General features: G+C 38.2%; 1 protein-coding gene across 1 annotated transcript in view; it reads right to left on the bottom strand.

Moving 5' to 3' along the window:
- GTF2E2 (general transcription factor IIE subunit 2) overlaps positions 1 to 26,157 on the bottom strand; it is a 74,959-nt gene that overhangs the window by 4,667 nt on the left and 44,135 nt on the right. The window lies entirely within an intron of this gene.

Genomic DNA, 26,157 nt, shown 5'->3' on the forward strand with positions numbered 1-26,157 from the left:
ACTTTCTGGTACCAAAACATGTTCCAAGCTCATCTTGCATTTCCCCAAACTTGGAATCAACTCTTCACCAAGGAGTCCTGACTCCTTTTACTGGAGAATGGTATTTCGAAACCAAGATCTAGGCATCCTAGTCTCTTTTTCTAGCAATCACTTTTCTTTTTTTGAAAACAGCAAATGATTAGGGGACATGAAATTTAAAGACAAATGATTTGTTTTAGGAGATTATCTCCAAGTATCATGAAAGTCAGTCAGGCTCTAAATTATAAGGGTAAATAAAATAGGAATTGTTTAAAAATCTGCTGTCTTTTAACAGAAAAGAAAGGCTAGAATTTTAAAACTCAGATTTGACCCTTTCAACTGAAGGGAACCCTGTCCTACTTGAGCTAAGAATGAAAACTGTGTAACAGAAAGTATGCCCGAGAAGGAAAGAAAATAAGCAAATTCATTAATAAGGCTTTGCTTAAGTTCCCAAATAACTCATTCATATTTTGGCTACACCCAGAGCTTTCCTATGAAATACAAAACTAGTAGAATAGTACAGACTGTGGCAAAAGAGGGCCTGGATGTGGAACCCAGTGACACTATTTACTAACTATGTCACATGGGAGAAGTTACTTAACCTCTCTAGCTCAGTTTCCTGACCTGTAAAATTGGGATAATAATATGTATTTCATAAAGATGTGGGTATAAAATGAGTTAATATCTATAAGGCACTGAGAATAATGCCTGCAAAGGAAAAAGCACTATCTATATCTGTCATAGTTACCAACATCCTCTGAGGTCTATCATCTCTTATTTCTGAGTGCTAATGCCTTTAAGGAAGGCAGATGAATCTGGCTGCTTTCAATAAGCATGACTCATCTGAGATTTATCCATGTTGTTGGGCATGTCAGTACTTCGTTCCTTCTTATTGCGAAGCTGTATTCCATTGTAAGGATGTACCACACTTGGGGGCGATGAAAGAACTGTTAAAGGACATCTGAGTTGTTTCCATGTTTTGGCTGTTATGAATAAAGCTGATATGTACATGGATTTTGAGTGAACTTGGGTAAAAACCTAAAAGTGGTACGGCTGGGTCATACATACAGTATACGTATTACAGCATACTAATAAATATGACGACCTACACCTCACACTATATGCAAAAATTAATTCAAAATGATCAAAGATCTAAATATAAGAGCTAAAACGGAAACTCTTTGAAGAAAAAACAGAAGTAAATATTGGTGTTGTTGGAATAGGGAATGGTTTCTTAGATATGACAGAAACACAAGCAACAAAAAGACAAATACATAAATTGTACCTCATCAAGATTAAAAACGTTTGTATCTCAAAGCACACCAACAAGAAACTGAAAAGACAACTCATAGAATGGACAATATTCACAAAACATAACTCTTTTAACAGACCTGTATCCAGAATAAAGAACTCTTTAAAATTCTATAATAGGACCTTCAAGATGGCAGAGGAGTAAGATGTGGAGATCACCTTCCTCCCCACAAATACACCAAAAATAGATCTACATGTGGCACAACTCCTACAGAACACCTACTGAATGCTGGCAGAAGACCTCATACTTCCTAAAAGGGTGCATAAGGAGAGAGGCACCGCCTAAACAAGCTTCAGAGACGGGCACAAGCCACAGCTATCAGCGTGGACACCAGAGACGAGCATGAAACGCTAAAGTTACTGTTGCAGCCACCAAGAAGCCTGTGTGCAAGCACAGGTCACTATCCACACCTCCCCTCCCGGGAGCCTGTGCAGCCCACCACTGCCAGGGTCCCATGATCCACGGACAACCTCCCCAGAAGAACACAAGGCGCGCCACAGGCTATTGCAGCATCACACTGGCCTCTGCCACCACAGGCTTGCCCTGCATTCCGTACGCCTCCCTCACCCTGGCCTGAGTGAGCCAGAGCCCCCGAATCAGCTGCTCCTTTAACCCCGTCCTGTCTGAGCGAAGAACAGATGCCCTCAGGCGACCTACATGCAGAGGCGGGTCAAATCCAAAGCTGAACCCCGGGAGCTGTGCGAACAAACAGGAGAAAGGGAAATCTCTCCGAGCAGCCTCAGGAGCAGCAGATTAAATCTCCACAATCAACTTGCTGTACCCTGCAACTGTGGAATACCTGAATAGACAACGAGTCATCCCAAAACTGAGGCGGTGGACTTTGGGAGCAACTGTAGACTTGGGGTTTGCTTTCTGCATCTAATTTGTTTCTAGTTTTATGTTTATCTTAGTTCAGTATTTAGAGATTATCATTGGTAGATTTGTTTATTTATTTGGGTGCTCTCTTCCTTTTTTTATATATTTTTCTTTTTCTCTTTTTGTGAGTGTGTATGTATATGCTTCTTTGTGTGATTCTGTCTGTATAGGTTTGCTTTTACTATTTGTCCTAGGGTTCTGTGTGTCCAGGTTTTTTTAGTATAGTTTTTAGCACTTACTATCATTGGTGGATTTATTTGTTTAATTGCTCTTTTTTTAATTATTTTATTTTAATAACTTCTGTTTCTTCCTGTTTTTTCTTTTCTCCCTTTTCTTCTGAGCTGTGTGGCTGACAGGGTCTTGGTGCTCTGGCCAGGTGCCAGGCCTGAGCCTCTGAGGTCAGAAAGCCAAGTTCAGAACACTGGTCCACCAGAGACCTCCTGGCCTCTCATAATATGGGAGAGAGCTCTCCCAGAGATCTCCATCTCAACGCTAAGACCCAGCTCTACTCAACGACCAGCAAGCTCCAGTACTGGACACCCCATGCCAAACAACTAGCAAGACAGGAACACAACCCCACCCATTAGCAGAGAGGCTGCCTAAAATCATACTAAGTTCACAGACACCCCAAAACACACCACCGGACACGGTCCTGCCCACCAGAAAGACAAGATCCAGCCTCATCCACCAGAACACAGGCACCAGTCCCATCCACCAGGAAGCCTACACAACCCACTGAACCAACCTTACCCACTGGGGACAGACACCAAAAACAATGGGAACTATGAACCTGCAGTCTGCAAAAAGCAGACCCCTAACACAGTAAGTTAAGCAAAATGAGAAGACAGAGAAATACACAGCAGATGAAGGAACAAAGTAAAACCAACCAGACCAAACAAATGAAGAGGAAATAGGCAGTCTACCTAAAAAAGAATTCAGAGTAATGATAGTAAAGATGATCCAAAATCTTGGAAACAGAATGGAGAAAATACAAGAAACTCTTAACAAGGACCCAGAAGTACTAAAGAGCAAACAAACAATGATGAACAATGAAATTAAAAATTCTCTAGAAGGAATCAATAGTAGAATAACTGAGGCAGAAGAACGGATAAGTGACCTGGAAGATAAAATAGTGGAAATAACCACTGCAGAGCACAATAAACAAAAAAGAATGAAAAGAATTGAGGACAGTCACAGAGACCTCTGGGACATAAAATGCACCAACATTCAAATTATAAGGGCCCCAGAAGAAGAAGAGAAAAAGAAAGGGACTGAGAAAATATCTGAAGAGATTATAGTTGAAAACTTCCCTAACATGGGAAAGGAAATAGTCAATCAAGTCAGGAAGTGCAGAGAGTCCCATACAGGATAAATCCAAGGAGAAATACACCAAGAGACATATTAATCAAACTATGAAAATCTAACTACAAAGAAAAAATATTAAAAGCAGCAATGGAAAACCAACAAATAACATATAAGGGAACCCCCAATAGGTTAACAGCTGATCTTTCAGGAGAAACTCTGCAAGCCGGAAGGGAGTGGCAGAATATACTTAAAGTGATGAAAGGGAAAAACCTACAACCAAGATTACTGTACCCAGCAAGGATCTCATTCAGATTCAATGGAGAAATAAAAAGCTTTACAGACAAGCAAAAACTACGAGAATTCAGCACCACAAAACCAGCTTTACAACAAATGCTAAAGGAACTTCTCTAAGCAGGAAACGCAGAAGAAAAAGACCAACAAAAACAAACCCAAATCAATTAAGAAAATGGTAATAGGAACATACATATCACCGAACACCTTATATGTAAATGAATTAAATGCTCCAACCGAAAGACAAAGACTGTTTGAATGGATACAAAAACAAGACATTTAAATATGCTGTCTACAAGAAACCTGCTTCAGACCTAGCGACACATACAGACTGAAAGTGAGGGGATGGAAAAAGATATTCTATGCAAATGGAAATCACAAGAAAGCTGGAGTAGCAATACTCGTATCAGATAAAATACTTTAAAATAAAGAATGTTACAAGAGATAAGGACATGACATAATGATCAAAGGATCAATCCAAGAAGAAAAAAATAACAATTATAAATATTTATGCAGCCAACATAGGAGCACCACAAAACATAAGGCAAATGTTCACAGCCATAAAAGGAGAAATCGACAGTAACACAAAAACAGTGGGGAACTTTAACACCCCACTTACACCAATAGGCAGATCATCCAGACAGAAAATAAATAAGGAAACACAAGCTTTAAATGACACAATAGACCAGATAGACTAAATTGATATTTATAGGACATTCCATCCAAAAACAACTGAATACACTTTCTTCTCAAGTTCTCATGGAACATTCTCCAGGACAGATCATATCTTGGGTCACAAATCAAGCCTTAGTAAATGTAAGAAAACTGAAATCTTATCAAGTATCTTTTCCCACCACAACGCTATGAGACTAGATATCCATTACAGGAAAAAAAACTGTAATAAATACAAACACATGGAGGCTAAACATTATGCTACTAAATAACCAAGAGATCACTGAAGAAATCAAAGACGAAATCAAAAAATACCTAGAAAAAAATGACAATGACAACCCAAAATCTATGGAATGCAGCAAAAGCAGTTCTAAAAGGGAAGCTGATAGCAATACAATCACACCTCAAGAAACAAGAAAAATCTTAAATAAACAACCTAAACTTACACCTAAAGCAATTACAGAAAGAACAAAAAAACCCAAAGATAGCAGAAGGAAAGAAATCATAAAGATCAGAGCAGAAATGAATGAAAAAGAAATGAAGGAAACGATAGCAAAGATCAATAAAACTAAAATCTGGTTGCTTGAGAAGATAAACAAAATTGATAAACGATTAGCCAGACTCATCAAGAAAAAAAGGGAGAAGACAGAATTAGAAATGAAAAAGGATAAGTACCAACTGACATTGCAGAAATACAAAGGATCATGAGAGATTACCACAAGCAACTATATGCCAGTAAAATGGACAACCTGGAAGAAATGGACAAATTCTTAGAAAAGCACAAAATCCCGAGACTGAACCAGGAAAAAATAGAAAACATAAACAGACCAATCACAAGCACTGAAATTGAAACTGTCATTAAAAATCTTCCAAAACACAAAAGCCCAGGACCAGATGGCTTCACATGTGAATTCTCTCAAACATTTACAGAAGATCTAACACCCATCCTTCTCAAACTCTTCCAAAATATAACAGAGGAAGGGACACTCCCAAACTCATTCTACGAGGCCACTATCCCCGATACCAAAATCAGACAAAGATGTCACAAAGAAAGAAAACTACAGGCCAATATCACTGATGAACATAGATGCAAAAATCCTCAACAAAATACTAGCAAACAGAATCCAACAGCACATTAAAAGGATCATACACCATGATCAAGTGGGGTTTATCCCAGGAAGGCAAGGATTCTTGAATATATGCAAATCAATCAATGCTATAATCACATTAACAAACTGAAGGAAAAAAACCATATGATCATCTCAATAGATGCAGAAAAAGCTTTTGACAAAATTCAACAGCCATTTATGATAAAAACCCTCCAGAAAGTAGGCATAAAGGGAACTTTCCTCAACATAATAAAGGCCATATATGACAAACCCACAGCAAAATGGTTCACAATGGTGAAAAACTGAAACCATTTCCTCTAATATCAGGAAAAAGACAAGGTTGTCCACTATCACAACTATTATTCAACATAGTTTTGGACGTTTTAGCCACAGCAATCAGAGAAGAAAAAGAAATAAAAGGAATCCAAATCAGAAAAGAAGAAGTAAAACGGTCAATGCAGATGACATGATACTATACATAGAGAATCCTAAACATGCCACCAGAACACTACTAGAGCTAATCAATGAATTTGGTAAAGCAGCAGGATACAAAATTAATGAACAGAAATCTCTTGCATTCCTATACACTAATGCTGAAAACTCTGAGAAATTAAGGAAACACTCCCATTTACCACTGCAACAAAAAAAATTAAATACTAGGAATAAACCTACCTAAGGAGACAAAAAGGACCTGTATGCAGAAAACTATAAGACACTGATGAAAGAAATTAAAGATGATACCAACAGATGGAGAGATATACCATGTTCTTGGACTGGAAGAATCAACACTGTGAAAATGACTATACTACGCAAAGCAATAAACAGATTCAATGCAATCCCTATCAAACTACCAATGGCATTTTTCACAGCACTAGAACAAAAAATTTCACAATTTCTAAGAAAACACAAAAGACCCCGAATGGCCAAAGCAATCTTGAGAAAGAAAAATGGAGCTGCAGGAATCAGGCTCCCGGACTTCAGACTATACTACAAAGTGACAATAATCAAAACAATATGGTACTGGAACAAAAAACAGGAATACAGATCAATGGAACAGGACAGAAAGCCCAGAGATAAACCCACGCACATATGGTCACTTTATTTTTGATAAAGGAGGGAAGAATATACAGTGGAGAAAAGACAGCCTCTTCAATAAGTGGTGCTGGGAAAACTGGACAGCTACCTGTAAAAGAATGAAATTAGAACACTCCCTAACACCATACACAAAAATAAACTCAAAACGGATTAAAGACCTAAATGTAAGACCAAACACTATAAAACTTTTAGAGGAAGACAGAGGCAGAACACTCTATGACATAAATCACAGCAAGAGTCTTTTTTGACCCACCTCCTAGAGAAACGGAAATAAAAACAAAAATAAATGGGACCTAATGAAACTTAACAGCTTTTGCACAGCAAAGGAAACCACAAACAAGATGAAAAGACAACACTCAAAATGGGAGAAAATATTTGCAAATGAAGCAACTGACAAAGGATTAATTTCCAAAATTTACAAGCAGCTCATACAGCTCAATACCAAAAATACAAACACCCCAATCCAAAAATGGGCAGAAGACCTAAATAGATGCTTCTCCAAAGAAGATATACAGATTGCCAGCAAACACATGAGAGGATGCTCAACATCACTAATCATTAGAGAAATGCAAATCAAAACTACAATGAGGTATCACCTCACACCAGTCAGAATGACCATCATCAAAAAATCTACAGACAATAAATGCTGGAGAGGGTGTGGAGAAAAAGGAACCCTCTTGCACTGTTGGTGGGAATGTAAATTGATACAGCCACTATGGAGAACAGTATGGAGGTTCCTTAAAAAACTAAATATAGAAGTGCCATATGCCCCAGCAATCCCAATACTGGGCATATACCCTGAGAAAACCATAATTCAAAGAGTCATGTACCACAATGTTCATTGCAGCTCTATTTACAATAGCCAGGACATGGAAGAAAACTAAGTGTCCACTGACAGATGAATGGATAAAGAAGATGTGGCACATATATACAGTAGAATACTACTCAGCCATAAAAACAAACAAAACTGAGTTATCTGTAGTCAGGTGGATGGACCTAGATTCTGTCATACAGAGTGAAGTAAGCCAGAAAGAGAAAAACGAAGAGCATATGCTAACACATATATATGGAATCTTTAAAAAAAAAAAAAGGTTCTGAAGAACCTAGGGACAAGACAGAAATAAAGATGCAGACGTAGAGAATGGACTTGAGGACACGGGGAGGGGGAAGGGTAAGCTGAGATGAAGTGAAAGAGTAGCACTGACATATATACACTACCAAATGTAAAACAGACAGCTAGTGGGAAGCAGCTGCATAGCACAGGGAGATCAACTTGGTGCTTTGTGACCACCTAGACGGGTGGGGTAGGGAGGTTGGGAGGGAGATACGAGAGAGAGGGGACATGGGGATATATGTATACATATAGCTGATTCACTTTTTTTTTGAATTTTATTTATTTCTTTATACAGCAGGTTCTTATTAGTTATCCATTTTATACATATTAGTGTATACATGTCAAGCGCGATCTCCCAATTCATCCCATCACCAACCCCCTACCACCACCACCACTTTCCCCCCTTGGTGTCCACACGTTTGTTCTCTACATCTGTGTCTCTATTTCTGCCCTGCAAACCAGTTCATCTGTAACATTTTTCAAGGTTCCACATATATGAGTTAATATACAATATTTGTTGTTCTCTTTCTGACTTACTTCACTCTGTATGACAGTCTCTAAATCCATCCACATCTCTAAAAATGACCTAATTTCATTCCTTTTTATGGCTGAGTAATATTCCATTGTAGATATGTACCACATCTTCTTTATCCATTCGTCTGTCAATGGGCATTTAGGTTGCTTCCATGACCTGGCTATTGTAAATAGTGTTGCAATGAACATTGGGGTGCATGTGTCTTTTTGAATTATGGTTTTCTCTGGGTATATGCCCAGTAGTGGGATTGCTGGGTCATATGGTAGTTCTATTTTTAGTTTTTTAAGGAACCTCCATACTGTTCTCCATAGTGGCTGTATCAATTTACATTCCTACCGAGAGTGCAGGAGGATTCCCTTTTTGCCACACCCTCTCCAGCATTTGTTTGTACATTTTCTGATGATGTCCGTTCTACCTGATGTGAGGTGATACCTCATTGCACTTTTGATTTGCATTTCTCTAATAATTAGTGATGTTGAGCAGCTTTTCATGTGCTTCTTGGCCATATGTATGTCTTCTTTGGAGAAAAGTCTATTTAGGTCTTCTGCCCATTTTTCAATTGGGTTGCTTTTTAAATATTGAGCTGCATGAGCTGTTTATACTTTGGAGATTAATCCTTTGTCCATTGATTCATTTGCAAATATTTTCTCCCATTCCGAGGGTTATCTTTTCATCTTGTTTGTAGTTTCCTTTGCTTTGCAAAAGCTTTTAAGTTTCATTAGGTCCCATTTATTTTGTTTTTATTTCATTACTCTAGGAGGTGGATCAAAAAAGATCTTGCTGTGATTTATGTCAAAGAGTGTTCTTCCTACGTTTTCCTCTAAGTTTTATAGTGTCCAGTCTTACATTTAGGTCTCTAATCCATTTTGACTTTATTATTGTGTACAGTGTTAGAGAGTGTTCTAATTTCACTCTTTTACAGGTAGCTGTCCAGTTTTCCCAGCACCACTTATTGAAGAGACTGTTTTTTCTCCTATATCCTTGCCTCCTTTGTCATAGACTAGTTGACCACAGGTGCTTATCTCTGGGCTTTCTATCCTGTTCCATTGATCTATGTTTCTGGTTTTGTGCCAGTACCATATTGTCTTGATTATGGTAGCTTTGTAGTATAGTCTGAAGTCAGGGAGTCTGATTCCTCCAGGTCTGTTTTTTTCCCTCAAGACTGCTTTGGCTATTCGGGTTCTTTTGTGTCTCCATACAAATTTTAAGATTTTTTGTTCTAGGTCTGTAAAAAAAAAAAAAAAAAAATGCCACTGGTAATTTGATAGGGATTGCATTGAAATCTGTAGATTGCTTTGGGTAGTATAGTCATTTTCACAATGTTGATTCTCCAATCCAAGAACATGGTATATCTCTCTATCTGTTGGTATCATCTTTAATTTCTTTCATCAGTGTCTTATTGTTTTCTGCATACAAGTCTTTCATCTCCTTAGGTAGGTTTATTCCTTGGTATTTTATTATTTTTGTTGCAGTGGTAAATGGGAGTGTTTCCTTAATTTCTCTTTCAGAGTTTTCATCATTAGTGTTTAGGAATGCAAGAGATTGCTGTGCATTAATTTTGTATCCTGCTGCTTTACCAGATTCATTGATTAGCTCTAGTAGCGTTCTGGTGGCATGTTTAGGATTCTCTATGTATAGTATCATGTCATCTGCAAACAATGACAGTTTTACTTCTTTTCCAAGTTGGATTCCTTCTATTTCTTTTTCTTCTCTGATTGCTGTGGCTGGGACTTCCACAACTATGTTGAATAAGTGGCGAGAGTGGACATCCTTGTCTTATTCCTGGTCTTAGAGGAAATGCTTTCAGTTTTTCACAACTGAGAATGATGTTTGCTGTGGGTTTGTCATATGTGGCCTTTATTATGTTGAGGTAGGTTACCTCTATGCCCACTTTCTGGAGAGTTTTTATCATAAATGGGTGTTGAATTTTGTCAAAAGCTTTTTCTGCATCTATTGAGATGATCATATGGCTTTTATTCTTCAATTTGTTAATATGGTGTATCACATTGATTGATTTGCATATATTGAAGAATCCTTGCATCCCTGGGATAAATCCTACTTGATCATAGTGTATGATCCTTTTAATGTGTTGTTGGATTCTGTTTGCTAGTATTCTGCTGAGGATTTTTGCTTCTAAGTTCATCAGTGATATTGGTCTGTAATTTTCTTTTTTTGTAGTATCTTTGTCTGCTTTTGGTATCAGGGTGATGGTGGCCTCAGAGAATGAGTTTGGGAGTGTTCCTTCCTCTGCAATTTTTTGGAAGAGTTTGAGAAGGATGGGTGTTAGCTCTTCTCTAAATGTCTGAAAGAATTCACCTGTGAAGCCATCTGATCCTGGACTTGTTTGTTGGAAGATTTTTAATCACAGTGTCAATTTCATTACTTGTGATTGGTCTGTTGATATTTTGTTTCTTCCTGGTTCAGTCTTGGAAGGTTATACCTTTCTAAGAATTTGTCCATTTCTTCCAGGTTGTCCATTCTATTGGCATAGAGTTGCTTGTAGTAGTCTCTTAGGATGCTTTGTATTTCTGTATGTCTGTTGTAACTTCTCCTTTTTCATTTCTAATTCTATTGAGTCCTCTCCCTCTTTTTCTTGATGAGTCTGGCTAATGGTTTATCAATTTTATCTTCTCAAAGAACCAGGTTTTAGTTTTATTTATCTTTGCTATTGTTTTCTTTGTTTCTATTTCATTTATTTCTGGTCTGATATTTATGATTTCTTTCCTTCTCCTAACTTTGGGTTTTGTTTGTTCTTCTTTCTCTAGTTCCTTTATGTGTAAGGTTAGAATGTTTGAGATTTTTCTTGTTTCTTGAGGTAGGCTTGTATTGCTATAAACTTCCCTCTTAGAACTGCTTTTGCTGCATCCCATAGGTTTTGGATCGTCATGTTTTCACTGTCATTTGTCTCTAGGTATTTTTTGATTTTCTCTTTGATTTCTTCAATGATCTCTTGGTTATTTATTAATGTATTGTTAAGCCTCCATGTGATTGTGTTTTTTACATTTTTTTCCCTGTAATTCATTTCTAATCTCATAGTGTTGTAGTCAGAAAAGATGCTTGATATGATTTGAATTTTCTTAAATTGACTGAGGCTTGATTTGTGACCCAAGATGTGATCTATCCTGGAGAATGTTCCATGCGAACTTGAGGAGAAAGTGTATTCTGCTGTTTTTGGATGGAATGTCGTATAAATGTCAATTATATCTATCTGGTCTATTGTGTCATTTAAAGCTTCTCTTTTCTTATTACTTTTCTGTTTGGATGATCTGTCCATTGGTGTAAGTAAGGTGTTAAAGTCCCCCACTATTACTGTGTCACTGTTGATTTCCTCTTTTATAGCTGTTAGCAGTTGCCTTATGTATCGCTCCTACGTTGGGTGCATATATATTTATAATTGTTATATCTTCTTCTTGGATTGATCCCTTGATCATTATGTAGTGTCCTTCCTTGTCTCTTGTAACATTCTTTAAAGTCTATTTTATCTGATATAAGTATTGCTACTCCAGCTTTCTTTTGATTTCCATTTGCATGGAATATCTTTTTCCATTCCCTCACTTTCAGTCTGTATGTGTCCCTAGGTCTGAAGTGGGTCTCATATATGGGTCTTGCTTTTGTATCCATTCAGTGAGCCTGTGTCTTTTGGTTGGAGCATTTAATCCATTCACGTTTAAGGTAATCATCGGTATGTATGTTCCTATTACCATTTTCTTAGTTGTTAAGGGTTTGTTTTTGTAGGTCCTTTTCTTCCCTTGTGTTTCTCACTTAGAAAAGTTCCTTTAGCATTTGCTGTAGAGCTGGTTTGGTGGTGCTGAATTCTCTTAGCTTTTGCTTGTCTGTAAAGCTTTCAATTTTGTCGAATCTGAATGAGATCCTTGCCAGGTAGAGTAATCTTGGTTGTAGGTTCTTCCTTTTCATCACTTTAAATATATCATGCCACTCCCTTCTGGCTTGTAGAGTTTCTGCTGAGAACTCAACTGTTAACGTTATAGGAGTTCCCTTGTACATTATTTGTCGTTTCTCCCTTGTTGCTTTCAATAATTTTTGTCTTTAATTTTTGTCAATTTGATTACTATGTGTCCCGGCGTGTTTCTCCTTGGGTTTCTACTGCCTGGGCCTCTCTGTGCTTCCTGGACTTGGGTGGCTATTTCCTTTCCCATGTTAGGGAAGTGTTCGACTATAATCTCTTCAAATATTTTCTCGGGTCCTTTCTCTCTCTCTTCTCCTTCTGGGACCCCTATAATGCGAATGCTGTTGCATTTAATGTTGTCCCAAAGGTCTCTCAGGCTGTCTTCATTTCTTTTCATTCTTTTTTCTTTATCCTGTTCCACGTCAGTGAATTCCACCATTCTGCCTTCCAGGTCACTTATCCGTTCTTCTGCTATTGATTCCTTCTCGTGCCTTTTTCATTTCAGTTATTGTACTGTTCGTCTTTGTTTGTTCTTTAATTCTTCTAGGTGTTTGTTTTTTTTTTTCAGTATGCAGGCCTCTCACTGCTGTGGCCTCTCCCGTTCGGAGCACAGGCTTCGGACGCGCAGGCTCAGTGGCCACGAGTCACGGGCCCAGCCGCTCCATGGCATGTGGGATCTTCCCAGACTGGGGCACAAACCCACGTCCCCTGCATCGGCAGGCAGACTCTCAACCACTGTGCCACCAGGAAAGCCCTGTTCTTTAATTGTTCTAGGTCTTTGTTAAACATTTCTTGCAACTTCTTGATCTTTGCCTCCACTCTTTTTCCAAGGTCCTGGATCATCTTCACTATCATTATTCTGAATTCTTTTTCTGGAAGGTTTCCTATCTCCACTTCATTTAGTTGTTTTTCTGGGGGTTTATCTTGTTCCTTCATCTGGTACATAGCCCTCTGCCTTTTTATCTTGTCTATCTTTCTGTGAATGTGGTTTTTGTTCCACAGGATGCAGGATTATAGTGCTTCTTGCTTCTGCTGTCTGCCCTCCTGATTCACTTTGTTATATACAGCAGCAACTAACACAACAATGTAAAGCAATTATACTCCAATAAAGATGTTAAAAAAATAAATAAGGGGCTTCCCTGGTGGCGCAGTGGTTGAGAGTCCGCCTGCCAATGCAGGGGACGCGGGTTCGTGCCCCGATCCGGGAAGATCCCACATGCCGTGGAGCGGCTGCGCCTGTGAGCCATGGCCGCTGAGCCTGCGCGTCCGGAGCCTGTGCTCCGCGACGGGAGAGGCCCAGCGGTGAGAGGCCCGCGTACCGCAAAAATAAATAAATAAATAAATAAATAAATAAATAATAAACAAATGAGACCTAATTAAACTTAAAAGATTTTGTACAGCCAAGGAAACCACTGACAAAATGAAAAGACAACATACCAAGTGGGAGAAAATACTTGCAAATAATATGACAGATAAGGGGTTAACATCCAAAATATATAAATGGTTCATACAACTCTATCAACTCAATATCAAAAGAATAAACAACCTGATTAAAAAATGACCAGAAGCTTGAATAGACATTTTTCCAAAGAAGACATACAGGTGGCCAACAGGCACATGAAAAGATGCTCAACATCTCTAATCGTCAGGAAAATACAATAAGACATAACCTCACACCTGTCAGAATGGCTGTCATCAAAAGATGACAAATAACAAATGTTGTTAAGGATGTGGAGAAAAGGGAACCCCTGTACAGTGTTTGTGAGAATGTAACTTGGCACAGCCGCTAAGGAAAACAGTATGGAGGTTCCTCAAAAAACTAAAAATATAACTACCATGTGACCCAACAATTCCACTCCTGGGTATATATCCAAGGAAAATGAAACACTAATTCAAAAAGATATGTGCACCTCGATAGTCACAGCAGCACTATTTACAGTAGCCAACCTAAGTTGGAAGGAAGCAACCTAAGTGTCCATCAGCAGATAAATAAAGAAGGTGTGGTACATATATACAATGGAATACTACTCAGCCATAAAAAGAATGAAATAATGCCATTTGCAACCACATGGGTGGACCTGAAGGGTATTGTGCTAAATGAAGTAAGACAAAGAGAAAGATAAAGACTGTATGATATCACTTATATGTGAAATCTAAAACAATAAAACAAATGAATATAAGAAAACAGAAACAGACCCACAGATATAGCAAGCAAACTAGTGGTTACCAGTGGGGGGAGGGAAGAGGAGAAGGGCAAGTTGGGGGGATGGGATTAAGAGATACAAAAACTACGACATATAAAATAGATAAGCAACAAGGGTATGTAGTGTAGCACAGAAAAAAATTCTATAATAACAAAATTTTTTTAGGGCTTCCCTGGTGGTGCAGTGGTTGAGAGTCCGCCTGCCGATGCAGGGGACACGGGTTCGTGCCCCAGTCCAGGAGGATCCCACATGCCGCGGAGCGGCTGGGCCCATAAGCCATGGCCGCTGGGCCTGCGCGTCTGGAGCCTGTGCTCCGCAACGGGAGAGGTCACAACAGTGAGAGGCCCGCGTACCACAAAAAAAAAAGAAAAAAAATTTTTTTTAATAGGTAAAGAATTTAATCAGACATTTCTCAAAAGATAATATACATGTATAACTGAATCACTTTGCTGTACACCTGAAACTAACACAACAGGGTAAATCAACTATTCTCCAATATAAAAATAAACATTTTTTAAATAAATAAAAATTTTAAAAATAAAACAACATACAAATGGCCATTAAGCAAAAAGATGCTCATTATTAGAGAAATGTGAATCAAAACTATGATAAGATACCATTTCACACCCAGTATGACAGCTAAAATCAGTGTTGGCAATGATGTGGAGAAATTGGAACCCTCACGCACTGCTGCTAGGAATGTAAAATGATGTAGCCACTTTGCAAAACAGTATGGCAATTGCTCAAAAGTTAGCCATCGGAATTACCATATTATCCAGCAATTCCACTCCTAGGTATGTACTTAAGAGAAATGAAAAATTATTTCCACACAAAAACTTGTACATGAACGTTCATAGTACCATTATTCACAATGGCCAAAAAGTAGAAACAACTCAAATGCCCATCAACTGATGAATGGATGAATAAAATGTTGTATATCCATAATGTAATGTCCTTTTTTAATGTACGCATTTAATGCTCTATTTCCCTTTAAGCACTGCTGTAGCTGCATCCCATGAATTTTGATATCTTGTGCTTTCACTTTCATTTAATTCAACATACTTTTTTACTTCCCTGATGATTTCCTCCTCAAACCACGAGTTATTTAAGAGTGTTATTTAATTTCCAAATACTTTGGAGCATTTCCAAATATATCTCTGATTTCTAGTCTAATTCCATTATGATCCAAACACATCTTTTATATGCTTTCAATTCTTTTAAATTCATTAAAGTTTTGTGGCCTAGAATACCATCTGTCTTGGTGAATATCCCATGTACAATGGAAAACATGTATCCTGTTTTTGGGTAGTCTTGTTTTACAAATGTCAATGAGGTCAAGTTGGTTGATAGTATTGTTTAAGACTTTCATATCCTTACTAATTTTCCATCTATTTGTTCAATCAATTACTGAGAGAGGAGTGCTGTGAAATTCAATCTTAATTGTGGGTTTGTCTATTTATCCTTTCAGTTATAGCTGTATTTTTAATAAATTTATTTACTTATTTTGGCTGTGCCAGGTCTTAGCTGCAGCACGTGGGATCTTTAGTTGCGGCATGCATGCGGGACCTAGTTCCCCGACCAGGGATCGAACCTGGGTCCCCGCCATTGGGAGTGCGGAGTCTCACCCACTGGACTACCAGGGAAGTCCTGTATCTATTTTTAACTCATGTATTTTAAAGCTCTGTTGTTAAATATACATATATTTAGGACTATTATATAACTTTGGAGAAGTGAACCCTTTATCATTATGTAATATTCCTCTTTATTCTTGGTAATTTTCTCTGTTCTGAAGACTACTTTGCCTGATACTAATACTCTAGCTTTCTTTTGATTAGTGTTTGCATGATTCATCATTTTATATCCTTGTACTTTTTTTTTTTTTTTTTTGTGGTACGCGGGCCTCTCACCGTTGTGGCCTCTCCCGTTGCGGAGCACAAGCTCTGGACGCGCAGGCTCAACGGCCATGGCTCATGGGCCCAGCCGCTCCACGGTATGTGGGATCCTCCTGGACCGGGGCACAAACCCGCGTCCCCCGCATCAGCAGGCAGACTCTCAACCACTGCGCCACCAGGGAAGTCCTATCCTTCTACTTTTAACCCACATTTTTACAAAGTTTCTCATAGACAGCGTATACTATGGTCTTGCATTTGCATCCAATGTGAAAATTTGTCTTAGTATGTTTAGGCAATTTACATCTATCTCAATTAGTATGTTTAGATGATTTTACAGTGAAAAGTATGTTATATGATTTTGTATGTTTAGACAGATGAAAATCTGTCTTAGTATGTTTAGATGATTTACATTTAACATAATTATCACTTAATGTGGTTGGAATAAAATCTATCATCTTGCTCACTGTTTCTATGTTTTGTCTCCTCCCTTTTTCCTTCTGTTCCTGTGTTCATCTGGATTAACTAAATATATTTTTATGATTCCATTTTCTCTCTATTATTGTCTTATTACTTATAGTTTTATTTATGGAGCTATATATAATTGATACATAACACTGTATTAATTTTAGATGTATAACATAATGATTTGATACATGTATATATTGTGAAGAGATTACCACAGTAAGTTAACATAAATCGCCTCACATAGTCATAATCCTTTTTCTTGTGATGAGAACCTACTCTCTTAGCAGCTTGCAACTATACAATATAGTACTGTTAACTATACTTTTTCTTTTTAATGGTTTCAGTGGTTGTCCTAGAGTTTACAATACACATCTTCAGCTAACCAGAGCCTAACTTCAAGTAAATTATACCAGATCATATGTAAAGATGCTATAATAGTATATTCCCTCCTCACCTTTGAGCTACTGTCATAAATTTTACTTTTTTTTTTTTTTTTTTTTTGCTGTACGTGGGCTTCTCACTGTTGTGGCCTCTCCCGTTGCGGAGCACAGGCTCCGGACGCGCAGGCTCAGTGGCCATGGCTCACGGGCCCAGCCGCTCCGCGGCATGTGGGATCCTCCCGGCCAGGGCACGAATCCGCATCCCCTGCATCGGCAGGCGGACTCTCAACCACTGCACCACCAGGGAAGCCCATAAATGTTACTTTTACATATGCTCTAAACACAAATTCATGTCTAATATTTCTGCATTATAGTCAGCTATCTTTCAGAATGATTAAAAATCTTTAATTAAAAATTTTAATTAGACAAATGAATTTTATATTTACTTTCATTTATTCCATTACAGCACACTTACTTTCTTGTATAGATCCAACTTTCTGTCTAGTATCACATACCCTCTGCCTTAAGAACTTCCTTAAGGGATTTCTGATAATGCAGGTCTGATGACAGTGAATTCTCTCAGTTTCTGTGATACTGAGAGAATATTCCTCTGAGAGAATATTTATCCTTCGTTTTTTAAAGATTACTTTTGCTGGGTACAGAATTCTGTACTGAAAACTTCTTCCCTTTTAGTGCTTTAAAGATGTCACTGCACTGTGTTTTGGTTTGCACAGGGTCAAATGACAAGTCTGCTGTAATTCTTTTTTCCTTTGTAATGAGCTTTTTCCTCTACTTCAATATTTTCTCTTCACCTTCAGTTTTTGGCAGTTTGAAAATGATATGCTTAGGTGCTTTTTCTGTCATTTGTTTCTTTTGGGGGATTATCTTGCCTCATGTTCTCTGAGCTTCCTGGACCTCTGATTTGGTGTTTATCATTAATTTTACAGAATACTTAGCCATTATTTCTTCTCTCCCATTCTCTTTCTCTTCTCCTTCTGAGATTTTAGTTAGAAATTCAGACCATTTGATGTCATCTCACAGCTCCTGGAGACTCTGCTGCATTTCTTCGCATTTGTCTCTGCATTTCAGTTTAATTTGTACTGGCCTATCTTGCAGTTTACAGATTCTTTCCTTGGTTATGCCAAGTTGACTAATGAGCTTTCTTGTCTCTGTTACTGTGCTTTTCATTTCTAGAATTTTCATTTGATTTTCTTATAATGTCTATCTCTCTGATGAAATATCCTACCTGAGCACGCACGCTGTCTGCCTTTTCTACTGTAGGCCTTAACATATCAACCAGTGTTATTTTAAATTCCATGTCTGACAGTTCCAATATCTGTGCCCTAAGAATTTGGTTCTGTAAATTCCCTTGTCTCAAAAGTGCTTTGCTTTTCCTTGCTTCTTTCTATGCCTCATAATTTTTTTGAAAGCAGGATATCCTCTGTAGGACAGCTGAGACTGAGGTAAATAGTTTCTGTGCTGGGAAATGGGCACGCCTTTCCTTCTGCTAGGCCTTCAGCATGTGGAGGTAGAGGCATTCTATTGTCAGAATGTGAACTTGGTTTGGAATTTGTTGCTGCTATGGTTACCCACAATGCACCACAGGCTCCGAATGCCTCTAGCCATACCTAAGGGTGTTTAGGGTAGAGCCTGCTTTGCCAGAGGGTTTTTCCTCAGTGTCTGCTCAACCTGCTTTTTTAGGTCTTCCCTATGCTGCACCCGGGATGGTCTGTCAGCCTCCATGCTCTTGCGACTCTCATGGAATTCCACTGCTACCTGTTACTCCAAATCTGTCAGCCTGTATGGGGGTGGGTGGGAGTTCTCTGATATTCCGATTAAGCCTCAGCTTTATTTAGACAAGCCCTATGTTCCGAGGTGTCTGGGGATAGCCTTCTCAGTGTTCCTGCCCTGCCCCCTCTGCCAAAGTTCTGGGCCCAGCATATATTCCTCCCTTCCCCCAGGTAGAGGGTTTTTCTTTCTTTTCTTCTCACAGGAGTTGAAGGCTTCTGTCTCATAGGAGACAGGGAGGAAGGAGAAGCCAGATAGGGCTTCATGTCTTTTCGGAAGCGTCTACTGCTCCCCTCCTCCAGACCTGCCCTATAATGCCAGTTCCCCCCACCCTGGCCTCTGCTTTGTAAGCAGCGAGGGCAGTCTGCGGAGAAGAGCCTGTGAGTGGGTGCGAACTCTCATGTGTCTGTGGCCCCCAGGGGTTCTATACTCGCTTGCTAGTCCACACTAAGCGTTTAGCAGGTCATTAAACATTTTAACTGAATTCTTCTGAGCAGTGGTCATGTTCCCTGTGCCAGGTAAACAAGTGTTTCCATCCCACCTTTTTCTTGGAAGTGCCTGCCTTTCCTTCCATTTCAGGTTAGGTGGTTGCCCTGCAACCTCAGCTCTCTGATGGAGTCAAGAAAACTGCAACTTTGCAACTGCCCAGGGTTTGTTGTTGCTGCAAGAGTGGGAACAGTGCTCTCTCCAGCTTTCTCTAAGTGAAAGCTACAAGCCCCCAACTATCTACTTCTTAGCCAAGCTTTGAGAACAATGTGACTAACATGGCTAGCTCTGCTCACATCAGGCATATATGAGAGAAAATAGCTTCAGGTCAAACTTCCACGTCAGCAACAAAAACATCTAATCCCAAAAAGGCACACAAATTATCTTAAAATGTACACCGTATCAGGGAATTTACATGTCAGATTTACATAGCTGCTGAAGGAATTATGTCACACACAATAGTTCTGACGTTTTAAATATGACGTTAAATTCTAACTATCAACGTGTAAAAATTGTACTCACTATTTAGAATAAGTAATACATGATGTAACTGTATAACAACTATACTGTGTACTTCTCTCTGTATAACAAAAAGGTAAGGAGAAAAAAATACATGTAATAAAAACACCTTTCATTCAGTGTTAAACTTCACTCAGTTCACTTTTTACCAAACCTCTGTGTTACCAGCATTGCAAAATTTCAGTTCCTTGAAGACTGAAACTACTTTCACTTTGTACCTGATGTGTACAGAGCTTATATACCTCAGGCCACTTACGACACAAGGACAGAGGCAATGTGACAGGAATGGTCTGGAAAGCCAGTCTGTGTTACTGTACCACCAAAAAGAATATACAACACTATATATTTTCATAGTACAGTGGAATTGAAAGGACATTAAAACAAAATTTAACTACCTCCTTTTGCTAAAAGAAACATCACTTGAGCTGTATTCGGAGGAAAATACCTGAATAAAAACTCTTCAATGTCTTTGTTTCAATGAAACATTTCTACTTTAATCATGGCTTTCCTTAGCTCAATGCTGTTGCAGTACTTAAATAATACATCTATTGTGTAAATGTATTACAGCTGCATAAATACTTAAGATGAACACTGGAAGGCAGGGCCTAATTTTAGAAACAGGATCTCACAAGATCCCAAATTTAATTACTTGTTAATGTTTGTAGGGACAGAAAATGCTCAGATTTTCTGACAGAGGTACAAAGAGAAATAAACTGGTGTAAATTTTATAAAAATCACGGCAAGAAAATATAAATTAAAATCAAGATAATCTGTATTTTCTGTGAGGCCGGCAAAGTCAACTGAAAACATCTAGTGAGGGTAAAGAAATGGATACCTTCGCATATAAATTGGTCCCAAAAATTGGTGCAAACTTTAGGATGGGCATTAGGCAGGCTACTGAAATTTTTTTCAAACATGCCTTATCTTTTGACCCACCAATTATACTTTAAGAAAACTACAATAAGGAGATAACGAAGCAAGTGTACATGTATTTATGTGCAAGGACTGAGCATTATTTATAATAGCATATAGCAAAAAAATAAAACAAACACTAAGTTTCTCTTTGTGGAGCATAAGAAAAAGTGTTTTAAAGTATGTCCCTATCTGGAATACCACATAGCTATTAAAAAATGACCTAAAACAGTATCAGGGCCCCAGGGGAGTAGCTACTGGGAGGAGTCCTAGATTTTAAGGATAAAGCTGAAATCGCTGAAGCTTCCAGGCAGAAAAGAACAAGTTACCAGCAATGGGGGGACAGTCAGATTGTCATCGGACTTCATACAGAAACACCACCTAACAGTATGTCACTGCCACACATCAGCACTCCGAACTCCGACTGAACTGACTCTGCTTCTCTGTTACCTGTCTAACCAACTGCAAAACCACAGATCCACTGAGTTAATAACCAGATAGCGGAATAAAGTAACCAGATGAGTAAGATTAAAACACCTAATATTTTGGTACTATTTTATATTTTTAATGTTACTAATAATAGTTAACCTGCTGATACTACTATTCTTACTATGTGCCAGGCTCCGTTCCAAGCTCTAAGCATTTTTACTTATATTAGCTCATTTAATCCCCATAAGGACCACTGAAGTACAGATACCACTATTCCTATTTTATAGGTGAGGAATCTAAGACAGAGAGGGGTTAAGTATTACTAGGCAGTATCTTGCCTAAGCTAGTAAGGAGCAGAACCAAGAGTTAAACCTACAGATCAACTACTCAGACCATCCTCTTGACCACCTGCATTTATACTGCCTCTAATGAATAAGATTCTGATTTAAGAAAATAAATACCTCTGAAATAAAACACATACCTAGGTCCAACTACTCTGGGTTCACTTACCTATTTAATTTTTTTAAATTACTACACAATAGACTTTCTCCTTACTTATGCTATATCTCATTTTTGGACATTTGCTTCTATCACAGATAGAATGAAGGGTGAATCTTCAGTGTGACTGAAAGCTTGCCCACTCAACATTTCCTCTCTAGAGCTAAGACTGCCACCTAGTGAGCTAAAACAAATAACTTGATCAGCGTAATTATTTTGAGAAATAAAATACAAAAAAAGACAGACAGGTGGACAGTGAGAAAGACAAATGTTAAGATATGCATCTGTGGGCTTGCCTGGTGGCGCAGTGGTTAGGAATCCGCCTGCCAATGCAGGGGACACGGGTCAAGCCCTGGTCCAGGAAAATCCCACAGGCCGCGGAGCAACTAAGTCCGTGCGCCACAACTACTGAGCCTGCACTCTAGACCCTGCAAGCCACAACTACTGAGCACGCAAGCCTAGAGCCCGTGCTCTGCAACAAGAGAAGCCACCGCAGTGAGAAGCCTGCACACCACAATGAAGAGTATCCCCCGCTCGCCACAACTAGAGAAAGCCCATGAGCAGCAACAAAGACCCAACACAGCCATAAATAAATAAATAAATAAATTTATATATATATAAAAAGATGTGCATCTGTTCTCAATAGGTTTTCTCTGGAAACACATAATTTAATCATTAACAAAAAACCTCCGTTTTTAAAATTAGTGACTTATGCAATACCGACACTTTCAACTAAAAGAACAGCATCTTACCCCTGAGGATCCTGTGGGTGGCTGTGAGCCCCAGGGTCTCTACAGCACTGTATGAACACCACAGCGACATGTTGTACCATATGTGTACCCATGTCATTCCACCCTCCGCCTGGGCTCAAGGACAGAAATCTCATTCACTTTGCTATCCCTCATATCACTGAATGTGCTGAATGAAGGAACGCAGGAAAAGAAGCTTGAAGACAACATATCGTAATATTTCTGTTTTATGAACATAAACTGTACCTTTAATATAACTCTCAACCTGGGCAATTCTGCTCCCCAGGGAATTTTTGGTAATGTCTGGATACATTTTTGGGTGTCACACTGTGGGGAAAGGTATGCTAATGGCATCTAAAGCAGCAAGGGATACTGCTGATCATCCCAAAATGCACTGTGACAACCCTATCAAAAAAATTATCCAGCTCCAAATATCAATACTGCCAAGACTGAAAAACCTGCATCCTCCCAACTATCTTTATTAGAAAGTATACAGATTAATGATAAATACCAATTTATAATAAACTGAGCCTAGAACCCAATTCTGTTTTATGTATATAAACAAAGTATTTCTTATACTGGTTTAATACACACTTGATTTTCTAAGAATATAAAGTGTATAATGTATATGAATACAGTATGATTAATCTTTGTAATCACAGAAAAGCTACACCTTTTATTTTTTAGAACTTTACCAAGAATTCTTTATCACTTAAGGAAAACACCAATTATGGTATATAAGTTGCCAATGAATCACACCTTCATTAGTTCACTTGTAGCTACCACATTCAATGGTAATTCTATATAAAAATGTAAACAGCTATTTCATTTATATTCCATTTATATCTGAGTATGTATAATGTGCTTCAACAATTACAAATATCGAAATAAATTTTAAAAATATAAATCTGCACTTCTCTTTTTATGAATCCAGCATACACCCATACCAAACCCTGAGAAAGCACACAAAAAAAGAAAAAGGCAAAAATCCTTAAATACATTAGTAAAAGGAACGCAGAAATACAGGCGCCAAAGAAGGGTTATTCTAGGACTAAAAGGATGGTTCAATATTGAGAAATCTAGTAACGTATTTCACCAATAGCAGTAAAGATCTTTAAAAGATGCAAAAATAATTTATTGTTTACCTTCCCAATATTTTCCTGATTTATATGGCTGTTTCATTAACATAAAAAATACATATACATATATCCACCGTATCAGGTCTGTAAGGATATTTGCTGCAGCAATGTTAAGTGTTTAAAAATCCATGCATCAGAGACACCTATGAAACAGAATACTAAATAGCCACACAGGGGGACTTCCCCTGTGGTCCAGTGGGTAAGACTCTGCGGTCCCAATGCAGCGTGCCCAGGTTTGATCCCTGATCAGGGAACGAAATTCCCCAGGCATGCCGCAACTAAAGATCCCGCATGCTGCAACTAAGAAGTCCACATGCCACAACAAACATCCCATGTGCCGCAACTAAGACTGGCACAACCCAAATAAATAAATAAATAATAAAATAAATAATATCCTAAAAATAAATAAATAGCCACACAGCATCACTGAATACCTGTAGTATACAGAAAGTAAACTAGAGAAATAAACACTAAACTATTTACAGCACTTATTTCTAGATGTGTGGGATTTTACTAAAAAGCATATATGATTACTTTTATAATCTGAGGTACAAAAAGTGAAAATCCTCATTTTGTCTTTATAGCCAAGTAATGAGGAGATGGGAGGAGTTTAAGCCTTGCGAAAGGCCACATAACATGGCAAATGAAATCAGGTAATACTAAGGAACAGAACTGTAGGTAAAAAATACACAAACAGGGGCTTCCCTGGTGGTGCAGTGGTTGAGAGTCCACCTGCCAATGCAGGGGACACGGGTTCGTGCCCTGGTCCGGGAAGATCCCACATGCCACGGAGCGGCTGGGCCCGATCCCACATGCCATGGAGCGGCTGGGCCCGTGAGCCATGGCCACTGAGCCTGCGCGTCCAGAGCCTGTGCTCTGCAAGGGAGAGGCCACAGCAGTGAGAGGCCCGCGTACCGCAAAAAAAATAAAAATAAACAGGAAAACACTGACCAAAGTTAAAACAACAGTATCCACAGAAAGCACACACAAGGCACACAAAAATCACAATGGCTTAGTGTAAGGAGTACTATGAGGGTTACTGCTAAATCCAAGTGTACTCCTAAAATTTCTCCAATGAAATACCATCAAGAAATCCTACAGTTTCATGCTACTCTTACAGAGCTACTGCAATCTCTCTCCTATCAAACATTTGCCTCAATTTAAACATCTACTTCCAGAACAGATATGCTACACTATGCTGCCATCTACAGAACAGACTTAATACTAAAAATTCCCACTGAGAAGGTTTACGTTGTTGAAAGTGCCAAGATAAATGAAAGAGAAACTAAAAATAGCGATGTACTATATTGGGAAGTAGAAAAGAGAAATACGTGTTGGAATCAGAGAGATGATAAAGAATAAGTCATTAGACGATGTTTCAAGTTAAAAAAATAACAGTATGAGCATATTATTTAGCAAGATGGGAAAAACCACCAGAAGAATCTAAAATAAAACCAGTTACTTGCCAGAAAAAAAAGGGACTGGAACTAGAGAAAGGAAAACCACATCTGCTGTTTATTGTAAGATCTTCCTTACTATTTGAACATGTGATACTTGTGATAAGTTTTTTTTAATACTGTGAAAATCTTCTTCAAATGGATTAACTATGCTTAAGAATAAAGGAATCAGTTGTTTCTTTGTTTAAACTCAGAAGGACTTAAAAATCAAGTTTTTAAAAGGAAGAAATCAATTTGACATTATAAAAGTTTACATAACACCAAAATTCCAAGTAAAAGAGACTCAGGCAATACAAACATTGCTCAGCCAAATCTTTCTTAAATGAGCACCTATCATTACAACGTACAGAAGGAGCTGACTACTATCTTGTTTACATACAGGAAGCTTACCTTATTTATTAGAAATGGCATTATAGAAGAGCCGGAATACTTTGCAAATTTCATTTAATTAACAAACATTTATCGAGAACCAACTATATATCAATACAAGGTATTCTGGATGAAGATTTTCCCAAAAATACAATATTCTATTTCCTACAAAAAATCATGGTCATCTAAGTAACCTTAGGTTGACTAAACTACAGCACCACAAGCCTGATTATCTACAGCCAGATAACACATAAGAGAAAACCTTAGGGTTACTGTACAAATTACAAGTCATAATCAAGACAGGTTTGGGCTCTATAGGGACAAGATTTGTAAATGCACTTCTTATACAAAATTACTCATTCAACAGAAACTCCTTCATTTAATGTCATAAAAAAAAGTCAATATGACTACCAGGTTGACACAGCAATAGTTTCACTGTTTGCAGTCTATACTACTATCGTACTATATGTCCCTCTATATTTTTAGAATATTTTGCTGGGAGTTTGTATCACTTTTGAAATTTTATAATTAAAATGACATTCAATCCTTTTCTTGCCTTTTGATAAAACTTCAAAATTAATACAAATTTAGAGTAAAACATAATTGCTTACATGAGAATATCTACTTGTATAGAAA

Source organism: Grampus griseus (genome assembly GCF_964374135.1).
Source record: "Grampus griseus genome assembly, chromosome: 21".
Lineage (NCBI taxonomy): Eukaryota > Metazoa > Chordata > Mammalia > Artiodactyla > Delphinidae > Grampus > Grampus griseus.